The sequence below is a fragment of the Pongo pygmaeus genome, chromosome 1 (assembly GCF_028885625.2).
Source record: "Pongo pygmaeus isolate AG05252 chromosome 1, NHGRI_mPonPyg2-v2.0_pri, whole genome shotgun sequence".
Taxonomy (NCBI): Eukaryota; Metazoa; Chordata; class Mammalia; order Primates; family Hominidae; genus Pongo; species Pongo pygmaeus.
Genome location: NC_072373.2, coordinates 159,425,707 through 159,435,950, shown reverse-complemented (window position 1 = coordinate 159,435,950; position 10,244 = coordinate 159,425,707).

Below are 10,244 nucleotides of genomic sequence, written 5' to 3'. Positions count from 1 at the left end.
GATTGAAAAAAAACTAAGATCCACGAAACTTCAACCAGGATTTATTTGAAATTATGTGGGACCATTTAAATATTCCACAGAACTAAGAAAAATATGTACAAATTTCTTTCAAAGTTACATTATCCTCAAGGTAAGAGTTGTTTGGAGAGATTCCTGGTCTCGTGTGAGAAATTCTTGGTATCCATTCTGGTCCAGCCATCAGTTATCTTTCTGACCTTGAGTGAGAATTGTCTATTAGATCATTCTCAGCCCTTTCAGCTGTAATGGTTTGTAAGGTGTTGACTAAACTGGCTGCAGCAACCTCTATAGTGTCCTTAAGGCTCCTAAGTTTTCACTGTGTAACCAGAACCATGCATCTGAAATAGTTGACTAGCAATCTGGATCTGTATTTTTATTAACTCTACAGTTGGTTGAGTTTAATTGCTGTGCCAATGTTCCATGTTTAAAATCACCTGATGGCAGGCCCTTGGTTCACCTCATTCTCAGTGCTATGTATTCACCTCTTTGTAGTTAATTGCAAGATAGAAAGTAGAATAACTGAATAGGAACAAAACCTGAGAACTCCATTTTATAGAGTATTTATACAAATAATCTATGTCTAGGCAGAAGAAAAGATATCCAGAAACATTAATCCTCTAGCTGAAGTAAATAGGGCATTATAATTACAATGATAAAAAACAAAGGCAATGGCAGAATGGAATAACAACCATCTATCAATTCTGGGAACAAAAAGTGCAACACCTGACCAGTTCAAGCATTTGGTATCACATGACCTGATGTCTGACTATATTAGTTAAACCTAATAAGACAGATACACTTTAATGGCAAAGATGGTTTGTTCTGTTTTTCTGGTATATTCACCAGTATCAACTAATTATGGATTGAGAGCACATTATTCAACTTCTCCAAATCTATTTAAAGCCTCTGTAAAATTACTGGGTTTGCATTCGATGTCCTTAAAAGTTCCTTTTAGCACTAATCATCCAGTCCATTTCTCATTCTTTGATACTTATGTCATCAGAGTCTTGGGAGCAGACAGCTTTTCACGTCTTCCATTCAATACAGTATCTCTACATAGAACCAACAGTCTTTGTTCATTCGTGTTTTAACAGCATGCTACTGGGATTATGATCTTATGTTTTGATTTCTTCTTCCTGACTTCTGCATGCATTTATGTAATATTTTTTAGCTGAATAACTTACAGTGGTAGATTCTGGATCAGCTTTCTTATTCCCCGACTATGGTTCCTAGTTCCAGTTTTATGTAAAAAGGTTAGAATGAATCATGAGCAAGTTGGTGCTTTTGTTTGCAACTTGGGAGCTCTGACTCTAAGATGTCTGGGTTTGGAGCACTTAAAGACAGTTGCACACATTAGAACATGTTTTTGAGGGCATGAATTGTTTACCAGAATGCTTGATTTATTCTCCTCTCTTCACATTGTTTCAGAAAAGTGTTGCATATCTCCTTTACCCTGTGTGATTAAATAAGTGAATGACTGTGTTCATGATGAGGTGGAATATAAACAGGTACAATGCTTCCCTGGGGTATCATTCTTAGGTGCAACTTGTGAAATCTTTAGCTGTCTTAATTCCAGGAGAAAAGACAAAGGCACATTTAAGTGATAAATGTGTTGTTATAAGGCAAGATCACATACTAGCATCACATAAAGCCTTTGTATGACGTCTGGTTGTTCAGGCATATATGACACATTGAGTACAGATGATTGAGCACAGCAATTGTGTGAAATCAGATTAATATGTCCCAAAGTATCCATTATAGAACTATCTCAGGAGGAAGACCATCATTTTAATGACCAGGAGTAGAGGTAAATAAAGGTCAAGTAAGAATGGAGCATATCTGAATTGCAGCTCTCTTGACAGAAATTTACTATGATTACCATAAACTTTCTATCTTGTTTTCATAACATTTACCCCTCCTTATTTTATGTCTTATTGTCACCACTCCTCCCAATAACACAACTATAAAGTTATTTTTCACCTTGGATTTGACTCTATACAAATCCTCTGAGCATTTTCATCTTGAGTGCTGAGAGGGTGTGTTTTCTTAAGGTTGTACTAGATAATGCCATCTTGCTACTATGTAGAGCAGAAACTTTCAAGAACAAAGAATAGCTTTTTAGGAAAGGCTTAATCAGTTGTGTTTCTTAAACTGGGTGATGTACTTAGGATCACTCCATGAGATTAGAAGCCAGTCTCCTGCTCAGCAAAGCTCAAAATGACATGGGAGCAATGTAGCACTATCCACTGTTAAGGTACAACTGACCTTTCTATTGCTCTTGTGTTACAAAAATGAGGGACATTATTTTAATTTAAATGTCAACATTCAAACTTGAAATGACATAGTAAGCATAAATATTCACCATGATATACATCAGAGTCCTTGACTCAAGGGCAGTAGATAATATTTTCCACATTATCTTGACCTTCTGGGTATATAATATCAATCAAATATATTTAACAGAAAAAATTCCTAAGCCATTATGTTTGGTTTTCAGGTTCATAAAGAGGAGAATGATGGTACTGAATTTTGCCTGAGTCTGGGTAATTCCCTAGCCTCATGGGAAGCTGTGTTTTGCCTGAATCCATTATTTTTTGTTCATTCTACTATACATGTCATACTTACTATACTCCGGGATCTGGGGATGTGGGGTGAATAAAGCATGTTAATTCAGGTCGTAGTCAATTCCTAAACACTGTAGATTGATGTATTCTGAAATGCCTCAGTGCATTCATTCATGAAAAAATATTTATTCTGTCCTAACTACCTACAAGGAAACAGGTGCGTGATATACATCAGTGAAGTGAATAAAGATTTTAAACCCTTATGGAGTATACAGTTGATATGGTTTGGCTCTGTGTCTCCACCTAAATCTCATCTTGAATTGTACTCCCATAATTCCCATGTGTTGTGAGAAGGACCCAGTGGTAGATAATTTGAGTCATGGGGGTTGTTTCTCCCACACTGTTCTCATGGTAGTGAATAAATCTTGCGAGATCTGATGGTTTTATCAGAGGATTCTGCTTTTGTATCCTCCTAATTTTTTTCTTGCTGCTGCCATGTAAGAAGTGCCTTTCACATCCTGCTATGATTCTGAGGCCTCCCCAGACATGTGGAACTATAAGTCCAATTGAACCTCTTTTTCTTCCCAGTCTTGCATATGTCTTCATCAGCAATATGAAAACAGACTAATACAGTAAATTGGTACTAGTAGAATGGGGCATTGCTGAAAAGATACCCAAAAATGTGGAAGCAACTTTGGAACTGGGTATCAGGCAGAGGTTGGAACAATTTGGGGGGCTCAGAAGAAGACAGAAAAATGTGGGAAAGTTTGGAACTTCCTAGAGACTTGTTGAATGGCTTTGACAAAAATGCTGATAGTGATATGAATGATAAGGTCTAGGCTGAGGTGATCTCAGATGGAGATGAGGGACTTGTTGGGAACTGGAGCAAAGATGACTCTTGTTGTGTTTTAGCAAAGAGACTGGCAGCATTTTGCCCCTGCCTTAGAGATTCATGGAACTTTGAACTAGAGAGAGATGATTTAAGGTATCTGTTGGAAGAAATTTCTAAGCAGCAAAGCATTTAGGAGGTGACTTGGGTGCTGTTAAAAGCATTCCATTTTAAAAGGGAAACAGAACATAAAAGTTCAGAAAATTTGCAGTCTGATGATGCAGTAGAAAAGAAAAACCCATTTTTTTGAGGAGAAATTAAAGCTGTCTGCAGAAATTTACATAAGTAACAAGGAGCTGAATGTTAATCCCTAAGACACTGTGGAAAATATCTCCAGGGCATGTCATAGGTCTTCACAGCAGCCCCTCCCATCACAGATCCAGAAGCCTGGGAGGTAAAAATGGTTTTGTGAGCCAGGCCCAGGGTCCCTGTGCTGTGTGCAGCCTAGGGACTTGGTGCCCTGCATCCAAGACACTCTAACCATTGCTAAAAGGGGACAAGGTATAGCTCGGCTCATGGTTTCAGAGGGTGCAAGCCCCCAAACCTTGGCAGCTTCCATCTGATGTTGAGCCTTCAGGTGCACAGAAGTTAAGAATTGAGGTTTGGGGACCTCCACCCAGATTTCAGAAGATGTATGGAAATGCCTGGATGCCCAGGCAAAAGTTTGCTGCAGGGGTGGGGCCCTTATGGAGAAACTCTGCAAGGGCAGTGCAGAAGGGAAATGTGGTGTCAGAGCCCCCACACAGAGTCCCTACTGGAGCACTGCCTAGTGGGGCTGTGGGAAGAGGGCCACCATTCTCCAGACCCCAGAATGGTAGATCCAATGACAGCTTGCACTGTGTGCCTGGAAAAACCACAGACACTCAACTCCAGCCACCCATGAAAGCAGCCAGAAGAGGGTCTATACCCTGCAAAGCCACTGAGGCAGAGCTGCCCAAGGTTATGAGAACCTACTTCTTGCATCAGCGTGACCTGGATGTGAGACATGGAGTCAAAGGAGATCATTTTGGAGCTTTAGAATTTGACTGCCCCACTGGATTTTGGACTTGCATGGGCCCTGTAACTCCCATTTGGAATGACTGTATTTACCCAATACCTGTACCTCTGTTGTATCTAGGAAGTAACTAGCTTGTTTTTGATTTTACGGGCTTGTAGGCAGAAGGGACTTGCCTTGTCTCAGATGAGACTTTGGACTGTGGACTTTTGGGTTAATGCTGAAATGAGTTAAGAGTTTGGCAGACTGTTGGGAAGGCATGATTGGTTTTGAAACGTGAGGACATAAGATTTGGAGGGGCCAGGGATAGAATGATATGGTTTTGCTCTGTGTCCCCACCCAAATCTCATCTTGAATTATACTTGCATAATTTCCATGTGTTGTGGTAGGGACCCGGTGGGAGATCATTTGAATTTTGGGGGTGGTTTCCCTCATACTGTTCTCATGGCGGTGAATAGGTCTCACAGGATCTGATGGTTTTATCAGGGGTTTCTGCTTTTGCATCCTTCTCATCTTTTTCTTGCCACCTACATGTAAGAAGTGCCTTTCACCTCCTGCCGTGATTCTGAGGCCTCCCCAGCCACGTGGAACTGTATATCCAATTAAACTTCTTTTTCTTCCCAGCCTTGGGTATGTCTTTATCAGCAGCATGAAAATGGACTAATACAACAGTTTACTGGGGAAAAACAAAGAATAAACAGAAAATGTAATTTTAAAATTTTATTAAGTGCTAGAAGGCAATAGATGTATTTTTTTTTTTTTTTTTTTAAAAAGCAAAGGAGCATGGTAAGGGGACTCAGGAGTATGGCACTGAGGGAGCAGTGAAGAGGGCCACATACAGTTTACAGTATTAAGTGGGGTTGTCAGGGTAAACCTCTATGAGAAGAATACATTTAAGTGAAGAGTTGAAGGAAGTGAGTCAGTTCGTATGCATACTTGGGAGAAGGTCCAGAGGAGGGAATAGCCAGATCCATTGCCCTAAGGTAGAAGAATGCCTACCATGTTTAAGGAGCAACAAGGATGGCCAGTGTGGATAGAGTGAATTGATTCCTAACATAAACATGTGAATGTCTTCTAATACCCAACTCAGTCTCTGAGGGTTGAAAGATTGGGTTCAATTAGCCTACAACATGATGAAAAAGGAACCATAAATATTGAGCATCTAATATATGCCAGACACCTTACATGTTTCCTCATTTCATCTTTATATTAATGTATTGAGGCAGTTATTATAATCACCATTTTACAAACTGGGATAATAACATGTAGGTAAGTTATATGATGAGACCAGTGTCACAAAGCTGTGAAGTAGTGAAGATGGATTCGTAGGATTCCTTCAAATCCTAGGCTTTTTGGCTGCAACATCCAACCTCACTAGTGTTCATTGTGTTGAAGTTCAATTTCTAAACAAAGTAAACTGAAAATATCTAAGGATTACTAAAACTCAGCTCCAGGGATAGCAAACAGTTGGCTACTAGGTCAAGTGACTGGGGCTCCCTGTTGTTTTCTCTCTCTTACCCATTTTCCAGCATTGCTTTTCCTGTTTACAGGAAGAGAAGTTATTGAAGGTGACCTCTGTACAGATCACAGACATCATTAGTTGCAGACAAGTCTTTAAAATGACCCTCCAAAGAAAGTCACATGACAAGTCTCCTGTATGCTAAATAGTGTTCCCTTCAGGGCACATTCCTGAGGAGTCATCTGATAGCACCTGCCTCCTTCTCCTCCCAGCATGTAACTGCTACGGGTCATCTGATAGCACCTGCCTCCTTCTCCTCCCAGCATGTAACTGCTACGGGTATTCTGGGAGCAGTCAGCTGGGGTACCCAAATAACAGCCATTGCCAGCAGCCCCCTCAGCCAGCTGCAACCAAAGGTTGAAATCTACCTATAATAATATCATATTTTAACCCTACATGCAGCTTTTAGCATAAACTGCAGATGTTTATTCTATGAAATTTCAATTTTGACCAGTGTGAAATTTGTAATCCTTTCTTCCCTAAAGATATACGTTATCTGTTTTCTGTTAAATCCTTTTGTTACCTGTGCTTGACCATCTCTGTAATTGCACTAGATAATAATAATAAATTGAGATTACAGTTTTCTGCACACACGTGCATCATACACACACGCTTATTTACTTACTCATGCTCTATCTTGTTTCACGTAAAACACATAAAAATGTCTGTGTACATATAAGGTGACAAGATTAAAGCTGAATCCACTGACTAAATAGTTGAGGTTTGAAGAGGAAAGCAATGGCAAGTATATTGGTAGGAAAGGTAAAAAGAATTAAAATCAGTTTTTTGGAGATCATGGTATAGACAGGCTCTCATGCCCACACAGTTAACTTCCTAGCATGAATTTGTGCTACTGTGTAAAAGAGGTGAAAAAGCTAGTAACATGGAAAAAATTGGACCTCCTTGTGTTCAGTCTTAGCAGAGTGTTACCAACAAAACCAACACAAATCCAACTCTGATTAGACCTTTGTATTAGTCTGCTTTCATGCTGCTGATAAAGACATCCCCAAGACAGGGCAATTTACAAAATAAAGAGGTTTACTGGACTTACAGTTCCACATGGCTGGGGAAGCCTCACAATCATGGCAGAAGGCAAGGAGGAACAAGTCACATTTTACATGGATGGCAGCAGGCAAAGAGAGCTTGTGCAGGGAACTCTTGTTTTTAAAACCATCAGATCTCATGAGACTTACTATCATGAGAACAGCATAGGAAAGACTTGCCCCCATGATTCAATCGCCTCCCACTGGGTTCCTCCTACAACATGTAGGAGTTGGAGAGGAGATTTGGGTGAGGACACAGCCAAACCATATAAACCTTCAAAAAGAATGAATTCAAATTCCATCCCCTATTGTGTGATGAACCAGACACTGAGAAGCTCTCCAGTGGTAGCACAATTAGATTGTGGCTAATGTATTACAAATATACCTTTTGAATGTATTCCTGGCTGTCATGAAAATAAGAAAATAAGCAGCTCTTGACAGACAATAGTCTTTGTTCTTGGAACTACTTTATGTCTGAGTATCTACTGTAGTGTCACAGATTATTATCCTTCAGGGACCTTGGAGGAGCTACTACTCTTTCTTATGGAGAGTCCATAAGATTTTTCCCCTGTTAGGTAAGGTGTCATTTATTTCTTGGTGCTTTCACAATTTTTTATTTTGTCTTTAGTTATCTTCTTATTTTGATGTGTAAACTTTATAGTTTTAATAGTATGATCATGTAAGAGAAAAAATGGTATTTATGAATTTCAATCGTTCCTTTAATTCAGGCTTGTTTGTTTAAAAAAACAAATAATTGAAATATTTGAAGATTAAAACAGAAACTCAAAATTTTATTAATTTAAGGAGGAAAGAATTCAAAATTGAAGTCCCAAATAAATCATTGTGTATACAAAGATTTAATACAAAGCTTTAATTACAAGGCTTTATTAGCTAGCTAGTTAAATGATATTAAGCTTGTGGCTGGTAAATTAAAAGAAAATAAGAATCAATTTTACTTGAAAATAAAAGCTTTTGGAAAAAGGTATGAAGCAAGAAGTTTATCTACTCCCTCTTATATTGGACATTTGCAAGAATGATTTTAATTATTTAGTAAATCCAGACATTAAGAATTTGTAGTAAAGAGTATACACTGAAGCTATGGGTATTCTGGGAGCAGTCAGCTGAGGCACCCAAATAACAGCTGTTGCCAGCTAATAGAAATATACTTACTATTAAAACAAGCAAACAAACAAAGAAATTTGGGAAAAATCAGGCACAAACCACCAAAATGATTTATTTCTTTTAATTGTGATGTAGGCTGACAGAATGAAAATTAATAATCATAAAATTTTTAAGTGAAATTATTAGCCTTTTGCATTTTTTGTTGCACAGAACCCTAATCCAAGGGCATTTACTTTTCAAGCCAGATAGGATTTTGCCAGTTTCCCAAGCTAACTCCCTGATGATACAAAAATAAACTAATGAATGGCTCAGAGTTTAAGAGCCTTTCTCCAAGACAATTTGTCTTATTGAAATAATTGGGTGGCCCAGAACTCTGAAGAATGCTTGTCATTTTTCAAATAAAATTACTCATATTTTTGGACAGTTTTAAACTGTTCATTTGCACTATTTTTCTGTCTAATATGACATACCATTTGGAATCTAAATTTTGTTTTTATGTTATAATTTTGCTTTAGAGAAAAAATATATATTGCATACAAATATGGACTGGGTATGTTTATTGCAAGCTATTTTTTCTTCCATATTTGTTATTATGAGTAAAAACTTCTATGATTCTTAATACATTGCATTTTCTTGTAAAAAATTTATTCTTCAATATGTAATACTTACACTTGGATGTTACCATCCTTCTTGGGCTATTATTATCAAATATTAAAATATTACTTTCATTTAAAGAACTTCAGTAAGAAGAGAATGAAATTCAGGGCTTTGCACATGAAGCCAAGCAGATGCCTGTGTTTAAAAATAATAAACATAATGAAAAATTTCAGTTGAAATCTAAATAAATCTATGCATTTGCATGTGCCTTTATTTCTCTAGTCTATGTTAAGAGAAAAGCCAAATAGAAAGATAGGAAAACAAAACAAACAAAAAACCCTCTGACCCATATATTACAGTTTTAAAAGGTGCATTCACTAGATCTCAATATTTAAGAAGGCATTGCTTCTTAAACTTCCAGAGGAATTTGTATGTTAACACCAATTTTGTGTGTGGAGATGATGTATTAATATGATCTGGTATGTCTTAGAAATGTTTCTCTTTTTTTAAACTGATTATGACACCCACCCATTTCAATAAATTAGCATTATCATCTCAACCAAATCGTCTTGCAGTGACATCAGATTCTCTTATTAATGCATGAGCTATGTTTGAAAAGTAATTAGAATTAATATTTCTGTTTCCTATCATCCAAATTAGCATTAACTGCACACATAACATTTTGTTTACAGCTCAACAGACATGTAATAATCCTAGTAAAGACATGGATAGGAAAGGTCCAGAGGAAGGGAAGAGATAATATGTATGCTGAAAGGAGGGAAACCCCAGTTGAACTTAAAACTAATTTATGGAATGTGATCATATTTGACAAACAGTTTGTCCATAACGGCAGGAAACTTCTACTATTTTTTTTTTTTTTTTTTGAGATGGAGTCTTGCTCTGTCATCCAGGCTGGAGTGCAGTGGTGTGATCACAGCTCACTGCAACCTCTGCCTCCCAGGTTCAAGCGATTCTCCTGCCTCAGCCTCCTGAGTAGCTGGGACTATAGGTGCTTGCCACCACGCCTGGCTAATTTTTTGTATTTTTAGTAGAGAGAGGGTTTCACCGTGTTAGCCAGCATGGTCTTGATCTCCTGACCTTCTGATCCATATCCCAAAATGCTTGGAATTACAGGCGTGAGCCACCGTGCCCAGCCAGACACTTTTACTTTTAATACCTTTTTGCATAAGTGTCAATGCTTCACAAACAAGGGATGTTCCATGAAGAAATCTGTGTGGTGGTAGCAGGGATGAGGTGTGGTTAGAGATGGAGATTTGGGAAAATGGAAAGTATAGTAAACTGCCTGTTTCCCAGGCTGTTTCCAAGAACAAAATCTGAACTGTAGGGAGAGAAAGGGTTATGGAAATAGAGATAGAGATCGAGATAGAGATAGAGATCGAGATAGAGATAGAGATAGGTAGAGCTAGAGCTAGAGCTAGATGTAGACGTAGAGCTAGAACTAGAGCTAGAGATAGAGATGAGGTGGAGATATAAGTAT